Here is a 16,361-nt window from a genome sequence, read left to right on the forward strand (position 1 = left end):
TGAGACGTGTGCCACTTCAGTTGTTTTTCACTGTGGCAATTTCTGGAAAGGGTTTAATAGTAGCAGCTTTAAGGGTTGTTGAGAAATCCCAACTAGTTCTTGTAATTATGCTAGAATCAGCTCCTCTGGGCTAAGTACAGGCAGTCAAAAAGCCTGAGGATGAATCGATTCAACCTGTACAGTTTAGTCGAAACTGTGGAGATTGAATGAATAAGCAAGTGAACAGACATTCACTTGATTACAGAAATGCAGCCACTTGCCTGCAGTGGCCCAGGCCAGACACTGAGGGACACTAGAACAAACCTCCCTGTTCAGCTGGACCAAATAGCTTGGGCGAAGGCTAGCCCACGCACTCCATGAAGTGGCGTTTGTGGGGGAGGTGCAAAGCATTCTGGGATGCCGAGGGGACTATGCATTAACTTGAATCTGGAAAGGATAAGGGTCAGAAGTTCAATAAACTACTTTAGCCTGAATCAGCTGAGCCTGATACTACATCCATCCAGGTTTATCTTAAACCAGTTTCAGCCATTTTTAAAGATGTTTATGTGCACTGAACTTCTGTTGTGTTACAGATTTGAACTGGTTTCCAATCACTTACACCAGTGTGTGTATGATTTCTGTCACTAGCCCAGATTAAATTAATTGAAGTATTTTTTTACTATGTGATGATTAATGTCTATTAGTCATTCTACTGTTTACTTTCTGAAATGAGTTGTAGTTTAGCTGCACCATGGACTAGACAAATCTCTAACACAGAAAAAGAAATCAAAGAAAAACACAAAATTAGTATACTATTAAATTATGATTCAAAAGGATAATGTTTTAGAGTTCCATATTAACAGTGTTACTGTGACCTCAGAATAAATGTCCTAACACTGTTTTATTTCCTAGTTGCCAGCCAGTAGCCTAATCAGCCTAGGATCAGAATGTCAGATTGGATTATCTCCATTCATTTCTGTAAATAAGTAACAAAACCCCAGTAGAATTCTTGATATCTCTGAAACTTTTCCCTATTTAGAGTAAAAATTCTACTAGGGAAAATATTTTTGGAGTGTTCTGTATATGTAATTAATTTTTTTTTGTTTTGACTCTGTTTCTACTCATTTTTGAGCTTGAAACAGTGAACTATAAATTAAATGAAGGACTTCAAAACAGCCTTGAAATAAAATGAGGGCAGTTGAAACCTTTTGAAATGTTTTTGAGGGATGGAAAAACAGCATAAAACGCATCGTTGTTTGAACTGGGCTGCTTTCTGCCTTGGGGTCAGTTACTGAGCTGTCTTCCAGAAGCTCAGCAGCATTAGACAACAAAGGCTACTACCATTGGTTTCCTACTTGCTATCCTATCAAGTAGGATTCAGCAGTACCTTTTGCTTTCTTTCTATAGCCTTTTATTTTAGTATTATATTCATTGATTGATACCTTTCAATTTATTCCTACCCTCAAATCCTCTTTTTGTTTAGTCTATTTTGATTCTTTTCAAATCTGTGCTTTCTCTCACAGTGTGCATTCCTCCACCCCCATTTCACTTCCCATGCTGAGCCTTCCAGTGCCAGAGGAAGAGCTGGAGCTAGATCTGAGTGCCCTAGCGAGGGAAATTTTGAGGAAGGGGGAGGAATCATCTGAGTTTGTTCTCCACACCCCTCATTTCCCCTAGAGCCAGGTTTCCTTCCTCAGAAGGAGCTTCAAAGGAGTCTGAGGTAAAAGGTACAGAGGCAAGTGGCTCAGCTGAGTCCACTCCTCCTGTTGCTGTGCCTCTGCCTGCTGAGGAGTGGGAAATTACAGCATCCACATATGCACCCACACGCCAGAAGTGAGCAGGTAGTCTGGTCTGGGATCATTTTGAGATGGCAGATGATCCCACATACACAAAGCAGGTCTGCAGGTGACCTTACACTTCATCTTGGACATTTGGAGCAGCCAGGGTGGAGATCATGCATACCTCTCCCTCACAGGGCACTGAGCTAACCAGTTAGGTCATCAGTGGGCACTTCTTCAAGCCAAGGTGATGGATGAGTCCCACATGGCAACAGAGATCATGGGGCCATGAACCAAATGGTGCAGAGGTGACTCATTGGGCAGGCCGAGCTCACCTGTGAATTCATGGTCACTGATAATGGGGCCAATATGGTCAAGGCAAACTGTGATACCAACTTGGTTGGCATTCACTGTGTGGCACACAAGTTCCACCTCATAGTCAGGGATACCTTGGAGGGGGCAGAGCTTCCAGTGACAGTGCCAGCACCACCAGCAAGCTCATTTCCAAATGCAGGAAGGTGGCAGGCTACTTCTACCAGAGCATCAAGAGGGGCAAGATGCTGCAGGACAAACAAGCAGAGATGTACATCCCACAGCACAAAATTATGCTGGATATGGAGACTCAGTGAAACTCCACATAGCTGATGCTGAAGAGGCTGGTGGAGCAACAGAAGGCCATCCATGAGATGGCCTTGCTCGGGGAGATTAGGATCAGCAGCCCCCTTAACAGACCTGAGTGGGATACCATCTCCCACATCCTGGTGGTCATCAAGCCCTTCCTTGAGGCCACCAAGAGCCTCAGCACTGGGGATGCCCTTTTTAGCCAGGTGATCCCTTTAGTGAAGGAACTTCAGAGCCAAAAGGAGAAGTTTCAGGGGATCAATGTTCAGGGTAGGGCAGCATATGCAGCAGCCAAAGCCTGAATCAGTTGATAGAGCTGCTGGTGAAGAGAGTCAGGGAGGCAGAACAGTGGAGACGGGGGGACGTGGAAAAGGGGGATCCACTGTCCCATACTAACACACCATCCACCAGCCAGTCTCCTCCTCCACCACAGGTGCTGCCAATGTACCCCAAGGTCATGGCTTCCATGGTGGGGTTCAGAGGCACCAGACCCCACCATCAGGCAAGTAGCACTCAGGCCTTGGTGACTGCCTATATCACCGAGGATGTGGAGCCGCTGCTTTGTGACCCCTTGGCCTACTGGGAAAGCCAGAGTCAGATATGGCCACATCTGGCCATGATTGCCTGGGAACACCTGTCCTGTCCACTGACCAGTGTTCCAAGTAAGAGGATGTTCAGCATTGCTGGGGATGTAGTGGCATCTCACCATACCTGTTTGGATCCTGGTTTGGTGGAGCAGCCGGTATTCCTCAAGGTGAGCCTCCTGCTGCTGGGGTTCTCAAGCTCTACCTGCAGATAGAGTGAATGTCACCCTTTTCACTCTGTCTGCACCTATTTTCATTTTACTTTTTTAAATCAGTTAATGCCCTGCTCTCTGAGCTTGTGGCGGCACTCACTGCATCACCAACCAGCAGGGGAAGAACATCCCTACAATGTTTATATTGAAACCATGAGTTTCTGTACCTAGGAGGCTGACGAAGTGCAAGGATTATACCAACATTCTTTTCCATCTATATCACAGCTATTTTCCACATCTCACTGCTGATAGATTTCCATCTAGAATCAGTGTACAATGTTGTGTGGACAAAAATCTTTTTAACATCAATTGGTTACCTTTCAAATTCAAGATAACCAACTTCTCCATTACTGATTTCCAATAGGCAAATGATTGTATGTTGTGTGCCCACATGACTGAAGAGCTCCGGATCACTTTCAATTACTTCTGTGAAGTGCATGAAATGTTTGGACTGACCCCCTATCACCTGCACAGAAACCAATATACTTTTCCAAACTGCCTCAATTAGAGGCCAATACTTAGAGAATGTTGAACATTTCCCCTACCTTTCACAAAAAGTAAACACTGACAAAACAATATTCAACATCAGATACAATCTGTTGGTGCTGCTTTTAAATGTCTCCAAAATCACGCATTAGATGATCATGACATCAGTCCTTTTTCAAATATGTAGGGAGGATGAAGAAAGCACCGGGAAATGTAGGGCCCCTGCAAGATCCTCTGGGCAATCTGGTGGTTGCACCAGAGGAGAAAGCAGACCTCTTTAACCAATTCTTCACCTTCGTTTTCTTGGGCAGGGACTGGAAATTCCCCACTGATGCAAGACGGACTTGAGGGGAATGCCTCCAGACCTCAGGTTGGGGAGGACTGGGTTAGAGAGCTTCTGGAGGGGCTGGACGTGCTCAAATCAGTGGGTCCAGATGCTCTCCACCCCAGGGTGTTGAGGGAGCTAGCAGGGGATATTGCAGGGCCCTTGGCATGGCTTTATGAGCACTTGTGGTGCTTGGGCCAGGTGCCAGATGATGGAAGTAGACTATTAAGTAGAGTAGACCACCTGTGAGCAATACTTCACCAAACTGCCAGGCCCATTTGTGGCCTGAGTAGGAGGGAGTTGGCAGGCTTTGATTAATAAAATCATAAAATCATAGAAAATTAGGGTTGGAATGGACCTCAGTAGGTCATCTAGTCCAACCCCCTGCTGAAAGAAGGAAAATCCCAAGCTAAATCATTCCAGCCAGGTCTTTGAGAAGTCGGCTTAAAACCTCCGAATATAAACCAGACAAATCCAAAGACAATGGACATAAGGAACACATTTTTTTGTAATTAACTCAATGGTAAGGCTAAGTGCCTATATAATAAATGAAAGAAGTTTGAAATGTTCAGGGTCAGGAAGAAATATGGTTGGTATTATTGAAATGTGAATGAGGTCCAATGACTGAAACATTAAAATCAATGGTTACAGCTTGGTCTTTAAGGACAGAATGGGAAAAGGGTATGTATAATTCATACTTTTCATCAAAGTCATTTATTACCTATTACAGGGTCAGAAATGATTCAGAATCACAGGATCTCAAATGGATAACGCTCTAAGTAGTAAAACTAAATATACATAACAGTTTACAAAATCTCACTATAACAGGATGAAGTGCTTCATAAGTATCTGTGATTATTCTGTTAGAAAAAAAAAATGTGTTCTATCATAGGTATTTTCAACCAAAGGGATACTTGCTGAATTTCTCAAATGGCCAGTTATAAAACTTCCTTAGAGGTTCTAAAACTAATAAACATTTGTTTCTTTAAAAAGAAAACCGTGTGCCCTGAGTGAAAAAAAAACAATATTTGACCTCATGCCAACAGGCAATAATTAATCATAAACCTAAAATATGGTAGTTACATACCAGTTATCTAAATACATTTACTTTGGTAAAACACAATATGGCAGCAGCTAGCTATGCTGAGACTTTAATAGTACTAGATGTGCAAAGCTTAAAGCAATTGTGGCAAAATGATTTTTGAACATAAATTGGGAAGTGTTAAGAAAACTGTCAATTGTTCAAAAAACTCCTATTAAATGAAACTAAAAGCATCATTCTAAATAAAAAAAAATATTATCACAGAGACAGAAATATGTAATGTGTGATAAATTAAAATTTGTCTCACTTACATCTCAGTACATATTTATGATTTCAAGGGCCACAAATATCAGATCTTAGTTCAATAGCATTCACTACTTTCATTGACAATCTAGCTCTTTATAGAAAGTTTTGTCTGGTAATGTCAGTAAATACTGTATTTACTTGCATCTAAGACCCAGGTGGGCAATTATTTCAGCTGGAGGGCCACTTAATGACTTTGTGTGAGCTGTTGAGGGTCATAAGGGTAGCCCTGCCCCTTGACAGATGCCCCACCCCAATCACCATCATGGGACTGGAAGTCCCATTCCCTAACCCCAGACCTTTGTCACCAGAAGTCCCTCCCTTTGCCCCTGGTAGTATTCCCTTTGGGAAGAGGGTTGCTATCTTGAAAACCAGAAAAAAAACAACCAAATCATATACTAAGAATCAAACATCTACTATAATGATTCATGTGTGTTTGCATAGTATACATAGAGGTGACTGCATAATAGCTCAAAATAAAGTCTGACTCTTGTATATTGTGAGTGAAGGATGTGTGGGGTTTGTGGAGAGGGTAGTGTGTGTGTGTGAGATTTGTGGGTGGCTGTATGGAGGTTTTAAAAGGGTGTGGGGTGTTGTGGGTGCATGTGTGGGTGAGGATTTGTAGGGGAGTGTGGGGGTGGATGGGTTGGTGTGGGGTTTGTGGGGGGTGAGAGTTTTTGATGGTCTGTGGAAGTGTGTGTGGAGGATGTGGGCTGTGGAATATGTGAGTGTGGAGTGTATGGTATACATGAGTGTGGTAGTGAAGGGGTGTGGGAGGGTATGGGTGTGTGTGTGCAGATGGGTGTGGGGGTGGGTGGGGGTGGGGTTTGTTGAGGGTGTGTGGGGTTTTGTGGTGGGTCTTTGCAGGGTGGATCTAGGATTTTGTGTGGGGCTTTCTATGGGTGTGGGGTTTGGTGGGGGCAACAGGTGACCCCACCCCATGACACACAGCCCCTATCTCTGGTGACAGTAGCAGCAGCAGGCAGTGGGCCTCAGGGTGCTCATGCCCCTGGAGTGCTGGAAGCCCCACCTAGAGGCATGCAGTCACTCTGGCCCAGAACAATGATGCATGGCTCCCACCTGCAGTGACAAGAACCCCACATGGCAGCATGGAGCCAGCCTGGTCTGCTCTGAAGGCATGCACTAGTGAGCTGGGCTGGATCTGTGCTGCCATGTGCAACCCTTGGAAGTCAGCTAGAGCCATGGACTACTGTGGGCTCTGCCTGCTGTCGGCCATGAGTGCCCTGAGGGCCCACTGCCTGCTGCTGCTGCTGCCACTGGCAGGGATTGTGCTCCATGGAGGAACAGGGAGCCACTCACCTCCACCCACAACTCCTCCATAGACCCCCACAAACCCCCATACCCATCTACATGTATTTTCAACATCCACCCACCCACACACATGACATCAGCCTCAGCAGACTCTCTTCTGCCACAGAAGGCTCCCAGCACTGCAGGAAGGAGCTCCCCTCCACACTCACCAGCAGTCTAGTTATCCACCATTGCATTCAGTGCCTCTACATGAGGTTCCTAGCTGGAGTGCCCGGCGCCCTGTGGAGGTGGAAGCACAGATCCTGCCCGATCCCGTGGTAAGCAATCTCTAAAAGCCTACCTCCCTCCAGTTTTCAGAGGGGCAATCACAGAAGATGAATAATTGTTTTTTGGAGAGGCCTTATGGGCCAGATAGAATGGCTTGGTGGACTGAATCCAGCCCATGGGGGCTGTATTTTGCCAACCCCAAATCTAAGATGAGATATTCTTTTCCAATCAGCCTGGGGGGAAAACTCCTTGTCTTAGATTTATGTACGTAGTTTCATAGTTTCATCGTGCTTAGGGTTGAAAGGAACCTAAACAGATCATCAGGTCTGACTCCCTGTCCCAGGCAGGAATGATGCAGGGTCATAACTCTCCAGCCAAATATCTGCCCAGCCTCCTGTTAAAGACCCCCAAGGTAGGAGAGAGCACCACCTCCCTTGGGAGTCCATTCCAGAGCCTGGCAGCCCTAACTATAATGTAATGTCTCCTGATGTCCAGCCTAAACCTTCTCTCTAATAATTTGTGGCAGTTATTCCTAGTAAGCCCCAGTGGTGCCTGGTGGAACAGAGACTCACCCAATTCCCGCTGATCCCCCCTGGTGAGTTTGTAAATGACCACCAGATCCCCTCTCAGCCTTCTCTTGCAGAGGCTAAATAGATTCAGGCCCTTTAGCTTCTCTTTGTAGGGCCTGACCCATTGCCCCTTAACCACGTGAATGGCCCTCCTCTGGACCCTCTCAATGTTAGCCACACCCCTCTTGAAGTGCAGAGCCCAGAACTGGATGCAATACTCCAACTGCAGCCTGATCAATGCTGTATAGAGGGGAAGGATCACCTTCCTGGACCTGCTTGTGACTGTGGAGATGGGGAGCAGGCTGCTGTTGTGGCTCTGACTGTGGCCCTGAGTCTGCAGCTTCTGTCCTGTCTCCCCCCGACTCCGCACTCTTTCCTCCCCTTTACCATCAGGCACAGCTCAGCTATGGCTCAGGCTAGATTCCCTCCTGGGCACATGGAAACAGCCCACTGCCTGGTGAATCAGCAACATTACATGCCACTGCAGCATTGCATGCCTGACCATTCAACAGTGCTGATATTCCTTCATGGCCAGCAGTGGCTGCACTTCCTTATACTATGTTCCGGGTAGAGAAAAAAGCTTGAGAAGCATCTAACAATAAGGGGTTCAGAGAAAGGCAGAGACTGGAGAATGGGGAATAGACAGAATCAGAAACAGTGGGGAATTGTGGGGGAAGGGTAGACACTGTGGGGACCATAAATTATACTTTGTGGGGCTGTTTGGAGAATCTCTTTTGACCATTTTTTATGTGAAAATGTGTGGAAAATATGTCTCTTTTTGAAGTGTTCCAACATGGAGTTTAGCAGATGAAGCTAACGTTCTTAATTACAGTAGCATTAGTTCTTGTGCAACAATATAAAGGTAATTGTTGGATGTATAAAAAAAGGACTAGTGTGATCACTGGGTGTATAAAGAAAGAAATATCAGATAGAAAGATGAAGGGGATTCAACTTTTGTATGAATGTAGGTAAAATCATTATTAAAATAAGAGTTCTCAGTTCTGTTGCCTGCACTTAAAGATGGATGTGGAGTAACTGTGCAAAAAATCTAGTGCGAGTGTGACTCAGAATTACATTTCCAAATTTACAAAGATATATCTTGGTATTGAAAAGTTCAGAATACCATAGATATACTGAATTTCCTACCAAAGTATAATCAATTTAATAATTGTAAATAGAATATAAGAGTAAAAAATGACTGAATGTCTTGTAAAATTACACAATAGCCTTCAAGTGGAAAATATAATTTCAAAATTCAGGTATGTTATTAGTTTAATTAGTCAAAATGATATCTATATCAGTAGGGAAAAATAAGAGATATTAGAGACAATTAAAGGATGACTGATAAAACATAATTATTCTAAGAGTAAATTATACTTTGTAGAGCCATTTGGAAAATCTCTTTTGAAATGTACCTTTGACCAATATTTTTGTAATGTGAAAATGTGTGAAAAACACTTTTTCTAACCAGCTCTTAATTGCAGTATATATTTAGTTTATGAACTAAAATTTGCACACTGTGAAGTGCTTTCTTGGCATAATTTAAAACTACGGTAAATTTATAGTTAGCAGTTTAAAATACAATATTTGCATTCTACCATTGCATTTTAAACTGATAACTATAAATTCACCATAGTTTAAAAAATATGGCAAGCAAGCAGTTCACAGTGTGTGAATTTTAGTTCACAGATTTCATAGGTTATATATTTCATAGATATTAGGGCTGGAAGGCACCTCATAAGAACATCAGGTTCAGTCCCCTGCCTAAGGGGCAGGAAGTCAGCTAGGGTCAAAGGATCCAAGTAAGATAAACATCCAAATGTTTCTTAAAAGTGTCCAGAGTAGGTGCTTGCACCACCTCTGGGGGGAGTTTGTTCCAGGCCTCGTGGGCTCGGACAGTAAAGTTTTTCCTTATGTCCAGCCTAAAAGGTCTTCCAAGAGTTTGTGACCGTTGGACCTTGTCTTCCCTTGGAGTGCTCTGGTGAACAGGTGTTCCTGATGCACACCCCTTACATACTTATAGGCTGCCACCAAGTCACCCCTGGGCCTGCATTTCTCCAGGCTGAAGAGTCCTATAGATCGCAGCCTGTCTTCATAAGACCTGTTCTCATGCCCTTTGATCATGCACACAGCTCTCCTCTGGACTCTTTCAAGCTTCTCCACATCCTTCCTGAATTGTGGAGCCCAGAATTGAATGTAGTACTCCAGCTGTGGCCTCACCAAGGATGAGTACAGAGGAAGGATGACATACTGGGTCTTGCTCAAGATGCATTGGTCAATGCAAGGCAGAGTTTTGTTTGTTTTGCCAGGTGCGGTATTGTATTGGTGGCTCATATTCATCTTGTGGTCAATCGTGACCCCCAAGTCTCTTTTGGTCATGGTGCTAGGAAGTGTAGCATTGCTGAGCCTATAAGTGTGATGTGGGTTTTTATTCCTGAGCACCTTGGAGCACCTTGCATTTCTCTGTATTAAATGTCATCAGATTTTCATCCACCCACCTTGCAAGCCTATCAAGATCAGTCTGGATCACCAGCCTATCCTCAAGAGTGGACACTCTTTGCCCAAGTTTGGTGTCATCAGCAAACTTGGTCATCTGCATTTGACACTAGTGTCCAGATCCCTTATGGAGACATTAAAGAGTACAGGTCCAAGAACAGGCCTTTGGGGATTCCAGTAGACACTGAGTGCCATGTTGATTCAGTTCCATCAACTACCACTCTCTGGGTCCAACCTCCAAGCCAGTTCTCCAGCCACTGGACTGTGGAGTAGTCGAGGCCAGAGTTGCCCAATTTTTCCATGAGGACATCATGGGACATCAGGTCAAAGGCTTTTTTAAAGTCCAAATGTATGACATCAACCTCTTCCCTCTTGTCCAGTTGATACGTCACCTGGTCATAGAAGGAAATGAGATTGGCCAAGCAAGACCTACCTGCAACAAATTCATGTTGACTATCCCTCAGAATGTTGCCTTCTGTTAGCCTGTCAAGAATGGTTTCTTTGATAATTTTTTTCCAAAATGTTCCCAGGGATTGAGGCTAAACTGATTGGCTTATAGTTTCCCAGGTCTTCTTTCCTACCTTTCTTGAAGATGGGCACCACATTGGCCCTCTTCCAAGCTTCAGGTACTTTGCCTGAGTGCCACGAGTCCTTGAATATCCTCAACAGTGGCTGCGCTATGATGTCTGCCAGTTCCTTTAGTATTCATGTGTGCAACTTATCCAGACCAGCTGATTTATGGGGTCCAGACTCTCAAGATGCTCCCTCATAAGATCCATGCCAATGGTGGGCATATATTCGTCTTCACCCCACATCATGTTAGGCAGGATAGTCCTTTTGGGCTCATGAAAAACCAATGCAAAGTAGCCACTAAGCAGATTGGCTTTTTACTGAGTGTTGGTAGTCAGGTGCTCCAGCTGGTTTAGCTGGGGTCTAATACTGCCCTTGTTTTTCTTTCAACTCCACACACTCCATCTGAAGAATGACTTTTTATTGTCCTTGATTTGTGTAGCCATATATAGAATTCAGTTGCAGCCTTGGCTTTTCTACTTCATTCCCTGCAGGTGCGGGCCAGAGCAGAATACTCCTCCTTAGTGGTGTTTCCTGTCCTTTATCTATTATATGCCTCTCTTTTTAGACATAGGAGGTCCATGAGTTTCCTGTTGAGCAAAGGAGGTTTTTGAGTTCTTTTATGCCATTTCCTACAGGTGGGAATGGACTCCCCTTGTGCTTCTAGGATCGCTTTCTTAAGGAGCAACCACTCATCATGAACTCTCCTCCCTGTGAAATTATGGCCTTTCAGGGCCTCAAGAACATGCCTCCTGAGGTTATGAAAGTCAGCTTTCCGAGAGTCAAGGATTACTGAATTGCTGGCTGACCTCCCAGCTTTGTGATGGATAGTGAAAGTGATCAGCTCATGGTCACTGTCATCCACCTTCCATTTAATTCTTAGGTCACTGATTAGATCACTCCCTTTGGCCAGTACCAGGTCTAGCAGCACCTTGCCTCTTGTCAGCCCATAAACTTCTTGGGACAGGTAGAGCTCATCCATGCATGTAAGGAAGCTTTGTGACCAATTGGATTTGGCTGAGTGCTCATCCCACCAGGCTGCCACCATGATGTCAGACTAAGACTTCATCTGGAGTCTGAAGTTTTCTTCTAGTATTGTGATAAACACATTTACACACACACACACATATATATATATATATATATATATATAAAATTAGAGTATTTAAATGGCCAAGTGGTGAGATGCACCTAGATTACTTCAATTTGATTTCAGTGGTGCATGCTGGAACATTTAATTTGGCTCAATTTGAACATAATATAGTTGTTTAGCCAACGTGGAGATGTAGGCACTTCAGAGAGTGATTTATATAATCCCCCCTGTCTGGAACTATTGTGTGTTCTATATTAGAGAAAAACTAATTACAAAACAAAAACAGAAACCCTGAGAGAAAGGAAGATGCTGTAGCCTAGTGGTTACAGAATAATTCTGGAAGGGGGTACTCAGGTACCAAACCCTGTTCTAATGGTTATTTCTGTTTAATCAGTCAAATGTATAACTCCCCAGAGGATGAGAATGTTCCTCAATGAGTGCTCTAACCATTATACTACTAAGCAAAGGGTAAGCAACATTACCACTAATGTGTTTGAATTGAATTCAGTGCTCTCAGGCACACCTCAAAGGCTACCCACTTCCTGGGAATTAGGGCCTTCTCCATAGGCAGAGGGAGAAAAAAATATTTGGGGAGGGGATGAGTGTGTGTGTATGCCCCCCACCCCTCCACCAGCAGGTATGTCTATGGGGGAAGGACTGTGGGGGTGGGGAAACAGATTGAGGCCCCAGTGGTGAGGGAGGGATTGGGGCACAGGCAGGACCCACTCACCCTAGCCTCTCCTCCCTCCCTTACCACTGGGGCCTCAATCTGCACCCCCCCCATGGCAGTGAAGGAGGGAGTGGGTCTGGGGCAGGTCCTGCACAGTGGGGGCAGGGCATGGGAGGGAGCCACAAGTGGCTCATCCAAGGGGTGTCTGGTGCAGGGAGGGGGTGGCAGGTCCTGCCACTGCATGCACCCTGGGGTGCCACTGCATGGGGGCCATGTGCCCAGAATCTGCACATGAGGTGAGGGTGGGATGCAGGCTGAGGCTGGGCTCCTCCCAGTACAGGGGGTGTACCACATGATGCTAGGGGCAGGCAGTGCTGGGAGGGGGAGTTTGGGTGGGCTATGGTTAATTTTGGGGTGGCTGCAGCCCCCCCGCAACCTCTCCTCCCCTCCCAGCACCACCACCACCCACCCTGAGTTCAGCCCAGTCCAGCCCCACCCCCCAGAAGAGCCCCTTATAACCCCAGCCCCAAACTTTAGTGACAGCCCACCCTGCCCCACACAGATCCGGGGACACATGCCCCATGCCTCCCAGGGTGTGTGTAGCAGCAGGACAAGCCACTCATGGCTCAGCCCTGTGCCTCACTCTGACTGTACAGCATCTACCCCAGCCCCAGCCCCACTCCCTCCTTCACTGCTGTGGGCATGCCCCTCCATCCCTGCTCCAGCTGCTGGAAGCTTGGGGCTGGGCAACCTTGAGGCCCTACCACTGCCCCATGGTAGCCCCTCTGTTAGCCACCCCCACCCCTTCCACCACCTATGCCGTTCTCCAAAACCAAACTGAGCCTTAAGGAAGTTTACTGCTTTGTTTATGAGCCTGTCTGGAAGATGCCGTATAGGTGCAAAAGGAACTTTTCAGTATTAACTGAGATGTCTAGAATTATGCTTCTGCTGCTTTTTGAGTCCTGTAACTCATGGCTACACTGGATTACTGTGAAACTTAGGCACCTACATTCTACCTTACTATTATGGTGGTGCATCTGCAACCATAAATGACAAGCCTTAAGAAACCATCTGAAAGATGTTACCAAATCCAACTTTTTCAACACATTCTAGATGGGTTTTTTCTTCTTTTTATTACTAATGTTTTGATGATAAGGCAAACCTGCATTCTGATCCTATAGAAAACATAAGGGAAAAAAGAACAGCATAACACAAATTGTCACTGGTGAATGCCTCTAAACCGCATTGAAATTTCTTGGAGGCAAACTGATGTTACACTTTTAAGACGTTTCAGGGATCATTTTAACTACATAAATAACTTTGGCTATAATGTAAATAACAGAAGAGCTAAGTAACAACCCAAAAGAAGAAGGAGGAATGTAGGTTTGCCACTGCAGTTGGTTGTATTTCAAAACTGCTCAAGTGGTAAGTGGATGGTTCAGCATTAAGTGAAGTCAATAAAGATTCTTATTGAAAAGAGAGGGAAATAAAGTGGTCCAAATACCAAAGAGTTTTAATTAAACCCCAGACTCCTTGGAATTTGAATGTTTCCTGAGGGACAGACTGGGTATATATGTAGTAGCTCCATAGGTACAAACTATAAAACCATGTAAAAGGGATTAGATACTTAAGTATGAGCCTACTGCAACCTATTCAAGTCCCTGAAAAAATTATTAGCACAAAAGATGGGTGGGTCCTTCTCCTCACTGCTTTCATGTCTCAATCTTAAGGGCAAGATAATTTAAACTCATTAATGGTTTTAAGGGCTTTGGACAAGGTGGAATAGAATCACACTTAAGTACCTAAGTCTACCTGGATGCCCAATAGACAGAATACTATCTGATGCCCTGTCTATCTCTCTTCTTCATTATATACAGCTAATGGTAATGCCTAGAGAATCTTTCCTCAACTTAACAAGTATAATAAAAGACAACTTACAAAAAACAACAAGGAAAATATTTTCAAGACTAGAAGAAAGGAGAGAGAACTGGCAATGCACAGTGAGGTAACTGCCACTATGGGCTTGTCTACACTGCCTCTGTGTACTGCAGTGCTGAGCCTGTGACTAGTGCCAAGGAGCATGCCCTTCCTACTTGCTCTTTCTCAGTGTGTGAAAACCATTCAATATTGCTCTCCAAATAGGGGGAGAGGGAAGCAGTAGTTTGTATTTAACTCCATGTTAAGGAAAACAGTCATTTAAGGAATGGAGGATGTTTGTGAAGTTGGAAGAGAGAAGAGTGATCAAAAGTAGCTTGAAAAACGAGTAATGCAATTGCCTCGGTAACCTAATTATGTGGTAGAATTGGGTTGTGATGACTTATCCACCATGAATAAGATGAAATTGGTGGCTTAGGGGTGTTAGTCTGCAGCACTGCTCACTGTGTGAGGTGCTACCCATTGTAGACCTGGTAATTAGCCTTCAAAGGTTTAGTGGGGTTCTTAACTTTGGGCCTCTGCCACCTGCTGGGTATGTGCCTAATGCCACTTCTGCGGCTCCTGCAGCAGGCTCCTGCAGGTTGTCTGGGTTGCTGATTCTTGAACCCCAATGCTAGAGCCAGGGTTTGAGATTGGAATTTCTCCTGTGCAGCACAGTGCAATCAAATGCTCAGGACAACATGGTTCCAAAACATGGAGAACTCTCCATAGATACACCTTGTTCCACTTCTCTGGCTGTTCACCTGGTCAGTTGCTAGCCTGGGGTTAATTCCTCCTAGATCCCATCTAGTCACCTACAGTCCCTAATCTGGACCATGGCCTTACAGTTTACCTGCATTCCTGAATCTAACTTTCACTTGTCTTTCTGGTGTCCTCTCAGTTGCCTCTTTCAAGTCTTCCTGGCACAGTGGGGCCTGTATGCCACTTTCCCTACAGTCAATAATAGCCCCAAAGGCCCCTTTCAGGTATGATCAGTATGCTAAGCAGTTTGGAGGTACTGAAGAGAATAAAACTGTGTATGGTGTGTATTTCCTATCTAACAATTTCATAAAAGGAAAAGGTAGGAAAGATCTCAAAGGCTGTTCAATTATGGCTTTTTCTTTGTGTGTGTGTGCGCAATAAAATTGTCACACATGATGTAAGTTCAGAAAAATATGTATACATTAGAGAGTGTTGTTGCAGTGTATTTCTAGAAGTAGGTTATTTGCCTGTACTTTTGAAGCATCAGGCGATGGCTAAACAATCCCTGGAGCCAACTAAGGTAGCTCAGAGTTTTGTCTTTTGTTCTCTTTATATTCACAGAGCAGCCCTAGACTTGCATCTAGATTATTTGCTATAAGTTAAGAAAAACAAGAAAGATGAACAAAACCAAAATCTCCCAAACCACAGAAGATTCATAAGATACAGAAGGGAACTTACCATGGAGACCTAATTCTCCAGGGAAAAGTAAAACTCTAGAAAACTGATATGTATATTCTTCTTCAGCTCTTTGTCAAAGATGCAATTAATGGATAAGTGACAGTGTCATTTCAGATTTCCATGTATGTCATCACCAGCTATTCACATCATAAGTCTATTCCATCCGAGTTCTTGAATGCTGAACTAATGGAGAAGTCTTCCTCCCAAATTCCCACTTTTCCTGTATTCTTAAATCATGGGTGATATCTCTGTCCATGTCTGCACCATTTTCTTGAGGAAAGGATAAATATGCTCTGTCTTATACAGTCATGAATCTCAGTAGGATTTAGGTGTCTATGCAGGAGTTAGAAGGCTTCATATCTTTGTGGATCTGAGCCCAAAATTGTGGGGCAATGCCATCTTGCCTTAGATATAAGTAAATAAATAACCTTTTTAATTGTGCCTTACTGTTTGGAAAGGATCTCCTTATTTACAAGGGGATTTGTGTTATTGAATGGCTGAATGCAGTGCCACATCTCTGCTATTGATTCAATGCTGCAATCCCCAGATAACTGCATGGATGTAATTTGCAATATCTGAGCATAAACCATTACTACCTCTTATCGGGGAAACTTGTTTTAGGATTAATCCTGGGACAATGAACATGGATATCTGTACAATTGCACTTTGTCCCAGTACAGAATAGTTGATTCTGGGATAAACATGACATTTGTTTGCATACTTATATATGTACAAGTGTG

This window comes from Crocodylus siamensis, chromosome 1 (genome assembly GCF_052110815.1).
Source record: "Crocodylus siamensis isolate JL-2025a chromosome 1, ASM5211081v1, whole genome shotgun sequence".
NCBI classification, from domain to species: Eukaryota; Metazoa; Chordata; order Crocodylia; family Crocodylidae; genus Crocodylus; species Crocodylus siamensis.